Source organism: Periplaneta americana, chromosome 5, assembly GCF_040183065.1.
Source record: "Periplaneta americana isolate PAMFEO1 chromosome 5, P.americana_PAMFEO1_priV1, whole genome shotgun sequence".
Lineage (NCBI taxonomy): Eukaryota > Metazoa > Arthropoda > Insecta > Blattodea > Blattidae > Periplaneta > Periplaneta americana.
Window position 1 is genome coordinate 100,012,178 of NC_091121.1, and position 8,874 is coordinate 100,021,051.

Here is an 8,874-nt window from a genome sequence, read left to right on the forward strand (position 1 = left end):
CTTATTCAGCTCTACCAAACAAATGGCCACTCGTCGACTGTTCAATTTGGGAACATAACACTAGCGCCAGTGAGCGGTCTAGCAGTTATTTAGTAAGTCTATAATACCGCGGTTATTTAGTAAGTCTATGGTAAATACCGGTAAGGATCCCACTGGCAGTGCATGCGCAGTTATCAATCTCACAACCTGCTCTTGGCCATCTCACACGGTCAATGATCCTGCCCCGAGCCTCTCGTCTAAATGTGGCAACACTGAGGTACGCAACATTTGCGTGGCATATTCGTATATTCACATGTAAATATACACACAGTGCTTAACAAAATTCCGTTTACTGGCATGATAAATGCCGGTAAGGATCGCACTGGCAGTGCATGAGACGTCCACAACAAGGCTCTGCCACAACTCCACATGCGAACTTAATCATCTCACAGCCTCCATGATCCTGGCGCGAGCCTCTCGTGTGTACCCGGAGTTGCGCTCGGGCGCGGGTTCCATTCCTGCTTGGGGTGATTACCTGGTTGGGTTTTTCCGAGGTTTTCCCCAACCGTAAGGCAAATGTCAGGTAATCTATGAGGAATTCTCGGCCTCATCTTGCCAAATGGCATCAATTTCCATAGACGCTAAATAACCTCGTAGTTGATACAGCGTCGCTAAATAACCAAGTAAAAAAAAACTCTTTTTTTCGATCGGAATTACTGCCAGTGATGAGTGCCTTTCTTGATCTACAGTGATAGACGGAGATGGAGGGGGACGTAGGGGGTCAAAGTCCCTCAGGTCAGAGTGACATAGGCTACTGTCTCATTAGGTACAGTATGAAGAAAGCATAATTCTGAAAATTAATAAGAAAATCAACGTTTACGTAAAAGTTATATTTCTAACTATTTCTCATTTCATTTTGGTTGATGGGCCTTTCCCCTCTACTCACGCTCTCTACCATCAGTGCTACTGTCCATCTCACAAACTTTCGACTAATTAATTGCCTTTCAATACAGTGACAAGTATTATTGAAGATTTGTAGCCTACCAATAATCTATATTTCGAAAATCTATACTCGTTCTAAGCATTCGTACTGTACTTAATTTTTATTGCAGTTTATATCAATTGACGCATTAAAAAGTTACTGAGAGCAGAAGATAAATGTTTTCTTCACCGCTAGTTGTTACTCTACAGCATACACAACGGGACAATCTGCACTGTGTCACTACCCCCTGACTTCATAAATTCATTTCTTAATTGAATTAATTATTAGTTGAAAATATTGTAAGCAGGGGTGTATTTCAGACCTGGCGCTCAAGTAGCTTCAGAACACTTTTCTGATTTCATATTATCGTCAAATTTTGAAATTATAATAAAAAGTGATATTTTATTCATATTTCAACAATTTCATAGTGATATCTACTACCTCTTTATCTAGATTCGAACCCATATATTTTCGTTTGACATTCCACAAATATTGCTTTAGAAATGGTGGTGTGATGATGGATGATGATGATGCTGGCGACGACGAATACAGTTCCAGTACTACCGAAATCCCAGAGCAGGGTACATTTTTGTTTAGAAATATGCCACTGAATTTAAGAACGGCACTAAAATATTCTCAAACATGTAATTGTCAAACATTTCTGTTTCTATATTTTATATTCACTTATATGTACTTAATTTAATATTTTATTTTTTTGTGTGTACAACTTGGGTGGAGATAACAGCTACTGCTCTGTCGCTGACGGACTCAAGGCAAGTAGAAGGGAAACAAATGCCTTCGCATCCTTTCAACTTATATGAAATGTCATTTAGGGCTATAGGCATTCATTATGCGACATCTCTTTACAGCTGGCCTATGATATGGATAAGAAAGAATTGGGACAAGCCTAAAACATTTTCTAGAGAGAATTCTTTCAGTTCACTTCATGTGACAGTGAGTTTGTGAGGTACCGTACCCGTTCCATCTTTAAAATTATAGAATAAGGTGAAAGTAAACCTATTACCAGTAATAGTTTTAAAATTAAGAACCTGCTAACACTACGGATAACAATGTTAAGTAATGATACATCTGCAATAGCATTCAATTTACAACTGGTGACTATATAAATAAAAACAAATGGCGAAGTGAACAAGTATGAAGCATCTTACAGAGTCACTGTTGGCACAGCTCTCTAGTTCACACAAGGATCCTAGGATCTTGTTATAAAAAATGGATATTTTTTTTTTATATTATGACATTTTGGTGTATTTAGTAGGTAGTGCTCGTGAACAATTATTCCACACTGTACTGTGAACTTAGTTTGGGCTGTGTTAATGATGACAATGGTATTTGAACAAATTATGACAAAATGAGTCCAAGGTCCAATGCCGAAAGTTACCCAGCAATTCTACTTCAATTATTAGTTGAGGGGAAACCTCGGAAAAAAACCAATCAAGTAGCCCTCTCATTTCACAGTCAAACATACTAACCGTTACTCCTTAGCAAGCACAATAATTTACGAGAATCTATTTGCACAAGGTTGGAAGTCAACGATATTCTTGAAGCACTAAGGGCGAATGTGAACTTCCAACTTAGATATACAGATGAGTATGAAATCATTTATTAAGCACCAAATAAAATGTATTTCGTTTTCTGGATTACACATAGGTTTTCTTTACCATCTCAAAAGTAAAATATTTTACTTAATTTATGATTGTACAGCTTCAATAATTATTTATTTCAATTTTACATGAGGTACAAACTGTACATTGTAGGCCTAACAGTTCTTAGTTTTAATATTTTTTATTCACAAAAATCAACATTTAGAAATGTCTAAATGCTAAAATATATTACCGTACTGGTAATTGCTTACAATTAGGTTGTATGCAGATTCAAACATTGCTTCTGTGGTTCACTCACACTATCCTCCTAGTCTGTTCTAACTAATTTAGCATACAACGAAAAATATAGGTACCTTAGTAATTATATCTGCAGTGCCTGGGAAAAGTTATATAAGTCAGCTTCTACAAACCTTTTTTGATAATTTATTGACAACTTACACTGGTTTATGTCGATTTGATTTTTTTCTGTATAAATTATTGTAATGGGAGAAATACTTATGTCTCTTTTTTCAAGCTAGCAGATGTTCCGTAAGTTGTCAATAAATTAACAAAAAAGGTTTGTAGAAACTGACTTATGTCACTTTTCCCAGGCACTGCAGATATAATATTTAACTTCTCTCATAAAAACATTTTTCAGTCGACACAGTGGCGGCTCCTGCATATTTCTTAAGAGGAGGAAAGAAGTTAACAGCACGAAATGACACCTTCTTGAATGAAACATGCTACAAATTAGCCAACATGCATTCATGTAAGACCAGGTAGTGTTGGGGTTGGCCTTCCCTTCTGTATAGCAATAATCTGTTCTTGTAAACTGAGTTTCCTAAATTGTCCAAAATATATTGTTTTCACTTCCATTCATTGTTGAATAATTGCGAAAATTAACAATTACAAGGAAATCCACAACCTCGTAGCATTTTTCGAGCACACTACAGCATCACACGTGTTGGAAGAGACTAGCTACTAACTCGTGACCGGAACTGTTTTACGGAAATGGGAATGGTAAATAAACTGAGGAAAGCGAGAACACTGCACCCAACCACGTGGTCTGTGTTGCCACATGTACATTTTACAAGTTCAGTATCACATGCTTTTGAAGAATGTCAGTTCTTGTAAAGTGATATGATAGTATCATTATTGTTCAAAGCTGCCGGTGGCCGATTAATTTTTTATGTTAAAAATGATGTAGTTTGGAGTACTACTTTCAATTTCAAATATATTTGTACAAAACTGACAACTTGGTTGTTGCCCTGTCTAGTAAATAATGAATAGAAGTGAATTTCAGGGGCCAACTACGTAGAACTACTTCCTCTTTGTTTTACATAAACCCGACTTTAACTTTCAAATATCCACGAAAGTTTCAAACCATGAATAGTAGCCTATATATGAATAATATTTTTGATTTATAATTAAAAAAAGTTTACATGGTGTCTTTCATAGCGTTGCGTTAAAACTGTTTTTGTTGTGTCTCCTCCAAGATGTGTTAGTCTGGTTGAATGCAGCATCGTTAGATGGCAGCGGTAGCGAGCTTGCTGCACAACCAGTGGGTTTCTATTTCCCGCCCATGACTCAGAGGAGGATCTCCTCCCTCTCCGTTCATTTATTTGCTTTAAAACTCTACTTCTTCCTCTGGCCGCTAGTGCGCTGTTGTCTATGTGTGTTTAACTGCAGTAGAGGAGGAATGGAGTGCCTTTCCTCCACAGAGACAATCTCGCATCTTTCTCACAGTTTTCTAGCAGCACATGAGCGCACGTCGTTTAAAACTCGATCAACCGACTTTTTCTTATAGCTGTGAACTTAAAAATTATCGAATCTTCCTCGAATTTCAAGGCACATATTTTATTTGGTATTTACTTTCAAAAGAAGAAAATGTGAGGAGGACGTTCCTCCCTTCCTTCCCCCGAGGAACTGCCACTGAGTCGACACTAACTTCACTGTCTCATTTGTCGGTTTATTCTATGTAATAAAAACAAACTAAAATATTGGCTGATTTTCTTGAAGTAGAACAACATTGTATTTCTTTTTTCAAATGTAGATCTGTTACATTTTTATTAAACCTTTTATATTTTACATATGGGGCTGTGTTCGTTCCCCTTTAGAAACAACCTACAAAATGTATATTCTCTCAATGGTAATCTATTCATGTGAACCGTCCACACCTGTGGAGTAACGGTCAGCACGTCTGGCCGTGAAATCAGGTGGCCCAGGTTTGAATACCAGTCGGGGCAAGTTACCTGATTGAGGTTTTTCCCGGGGTTTTCCCTCAACCCAATACGAGCAAATGCTGGGTACCTTTCAGTGCTGGACCCTGGACTCATTTCACTGGCATTATCACCTTCATTTCATTCAGATGCTAAATAACTCAGATGTTGATAGAGTGTCGTAAAATAACCCAATAAAATAAAAATAAATTCATGTGAACTACTTATCTTTGCAAATAATCAACTATCTAGAAACTTGAAAAGCACTAAGACTAATAAGTGGTGGTATTAAAACAACATCTAATGATGCAATGCATTGTCACTGAATTTAAAACTATCCTTGACATACCATAATTGAAGAAAAACGCTTACTCTCTAAGCTCATGATGACCAGTTCTGGAGAATCTACCAACCTAGCAATGAGCGCAGATTGAAGACTCGATGTGGTTTTGTTCAGAAAGTTGCGTAAATTAAAAACAAATATCAGATTGCAGGTGTCCCTGAATTACTTTATTCAACGAACACACTTCACCTATAACCGATTGACTACTCTCTTGACCTCACACAAACCGTTCTAAAAAAACAAAAGACTACAATCAAAAACAGCTTAGGCAGCTTGCACTGGAAACTATCAGCAGCAAATATCCAAGGGCTCCAAGTCTACATAGACGCGTCCCAGATGAAATATCATGTCAACATTAGAGCAGGGGTATATAGCGACGTATTTTCATGCCATAGTCCAGTTTGTACTTATGGATCTGTATACAATGGCGAAATTTCTGCAATCCGAATAGCACTGTCCCAGCTCAGCAATCTACACATAAAGTTCAAAAGTGTGGTGATATTTTCAGACACTAAGTCCGCTATTCAATCTGTATGTTGTGCAGACCCTTCCTCCATTGAGATCAAAGTGTGTCAAATTGTCAAAATGTCTTATGGCCAAAAACAAGCAAGTCTTCCTACAGTGGATCCTAGGCCAATGCAAGATATATGGTAATGAACAGGCACATATATTGACTAAGAAAGCCACTTAAGCTAGAAAATAAATAATTGTCATAAAAATGACAAATGAAAAATTATATTTGTGCAAATTGCGAAAAACTTGTGCAATACTTACTTACTTACAAATGGCTTTTAAGGAACCCGAAGGTTCATTGCCGCCCTCACATAAGCCTGCCATCGGTCCCTATCCTGTGCAAGATTAATCCAGTCTCTATCATCATATCCCACCCCCCTCAAATCCATTTTAATATTATCCTCCCATCTACGTCTTGGCCTCCCTAAAAGTCTAAACTTGTGCAATATTATAAAATAAAGTTAAAAGTTGTGTAATCAAGATGTATTATAAAATAATTGTACAGAAAGATAAAATTAATAAAGCATGCAGAAACAAAAAGTTATGTAATTTTTTTCTTGGAGTTTTATTACTTTTTTTACTTTCAATCCATCTTTTCACACTCTAGAAACACTTATGTAAGTAAACCATCAGACGTAGTTCTGTTTAGAATCAATTACTGCTGAATTTACATTAAATTAAAATACGTTATTCTATGGGCACTTAACGTTGAAATTCTTTATGAGTAGGTCTTTGTTATTGTTAGCAGAGTGCTAACTCTTTTTACTGAATGGTGGTTTCTAATTTCAGTTTTACAAGATTCATGCAACTAAATCCTCTCTCACATTTTACAGTATGTGATGGAATTATTATATAAATCAATTAGAAGGAATTGTTCATTTAACTTACGTGAATTGTACCAACTCTTTGAAATTCATTCCTGAACATCTATTGCTCAATACCTTCTTGAACATTGTCCATGCCATTAGCATTTTATTTAAATTCAGATTAGTTCAAACACATCTCTGATTTCATTTTCTCCATTGGCATCTTCGTTTCTGAAGTCCAAAGTGGTTGTTGCATTTTTAAAAGTCGAGTAGCAAAATGCAACTGTGGCTCAAACTCTGGTCCTACTACATATGAAAAAAATTTATTTCAAAACCACCAAAATATATATCCGTCAAGCCGCTAAACACATAAATCTCGAAAAATTACGCAATAGGGCATCTTTTAAACAGTGGGTTAGCATCATTCTCTCTACCCCTGATTGGCCAAGGAAAGAAGCAGTGGCCATATTCCACCTCTGTACTGGCCATGATTGTCTGGCAGCATACCATCATCATATGGGAATTCTACTAGAGCAGATTGCAAACTTGTGAGCAAAAGGAAGTAATGAACAGAGATCACCTCCAACTCTGCCCAGCTTTAAATTGGACAACAGAAAGTGACCGGTATTGGGAAGCCAAAATGCTTATGGGCTTGTATATCCACTTGATTCTACTTTCAACTTTTAATGTATTTAATGTAGTTAGTATAGTACATAAATGTATTAAGTGCTTTTTTATGTTTGTATTTTAATTGTTCTTTGGGTCAGTGTCACCGCACAATATACCTGCCATTGAAATAAATAAATAAATATTTTACATATAAAACGAACAAAACCCATTGAACAGTTCAGGAAACAGACGTGTTCAAAACCATTTTGGTATCTGGAACGCATTTATTTTTTTGAAAATCTCTAACTTCACTCTTAAAGCATACAACACAGAAGTAAAAATCATACTTACATGTATAGGAAAGAAATGTTGTCCTTTAGATGCTTTGTCATGCTGACAAGTTCAAGTTACACAGCATGTCACTTTAATATCAAATTGAATGCTCAAATAAAGGTTTTTGGTAAAACTACAAGCTGAACCACTGAAGTGCGAACCAGTGCACAGCATTTGTGCTATCATCGAGTGCAAAGCTGGTTTCCACCTGTGGGCATGAAATCGAAGTCACGTCAGTAAGCCAGTGGCTGCTTAGTGAGATGTGAGAATTATTTTGTTGTGCATGTAACCGCAGAGGGTATTATGATTCAGCATATATTTCCTAATATTAAACAACGTGTATTTACTAATGTTTCATAATATAACATGTTAACAGTCACATTATCAAGTTCAAAATGGATTTGAAGAAAGATTCTCAGGTATGTTCTAGGTTGTATAGTAATCCATTGCACATCATAAATTTCAGGTTATAGGAAGTGTTCAGACAGAGAAACCAAACGAAACAGTATAAGGATCTCACCAAAGAAACATTAGATGACATTGGTCATCGTTTTGAAAATTCTAAAAAAAATCTACTCATTACCTTTCACAAGAAACATCATTTTCTTATGGCTCTGTACAAAGTTGCTACAAAATTGTTAAAATTAAAGCTGTATAAAACAACTGTGGCATATGAATTTCAACAGGGTGATCCTGTACGTAGATGGTAAGTTGTGAGTGGAGTCTGAATATTTTATTTATTTTTTTATTGTCATCAACATCTAGAACAGTTATGGTGTAGACTACCACCACGAATTCTATATAATGTATGTAACTAATGGAGAAGTAGACCCACATTTAATACTTTTCTTGGATGAAACTCTATGGATAAGTAAATCCTCAAAATAATCGTTATTGGTGCTTTAAAAAACATAATATCCTTCAAGTGCCCTTCCACGATGAGAAAGTTTGGTATATAGTGTGCCATGAACAACGAAAAAATCATACATCCAATTTTTTTAAACGAGAGTTGATGCTTCTCCCACTTTTTCTAAGAGAATTAACCAACAGGGAGCGTAATTTTGCCTTTTGTCAACAGGACTCTGTCACAGCTCACATACTAATATTTCGATGACAGAAGTTAGAACATAGTTATTAGTAGGAATTTGTGACTCCCACAGTTCTCTGACCTACATCCCTACAACTTTTTTCTCTGGGATAAATTAAAAGATAGGTTATCATATACAAGACACACCCAAACATCGCAGAAGAAATTAAACTTACTATTTGTTAGGAGATTGCCACCTTTTCTCAATGAGAACTTAGGGTTGCCAGAAGAATTTTGAAGAAATTGGGTAAATTTCCTATTTTTTTTTTTAATTCGGGAAACCAGTATTTTAGACACTTTAAATTTAACGGGAAACCAATATTTTAGACACTTTAAATTCATCAGGAAACCAGTATTTTAGACATTTTAAATTCATCACAAAACTGGTACCGGTATTTTATA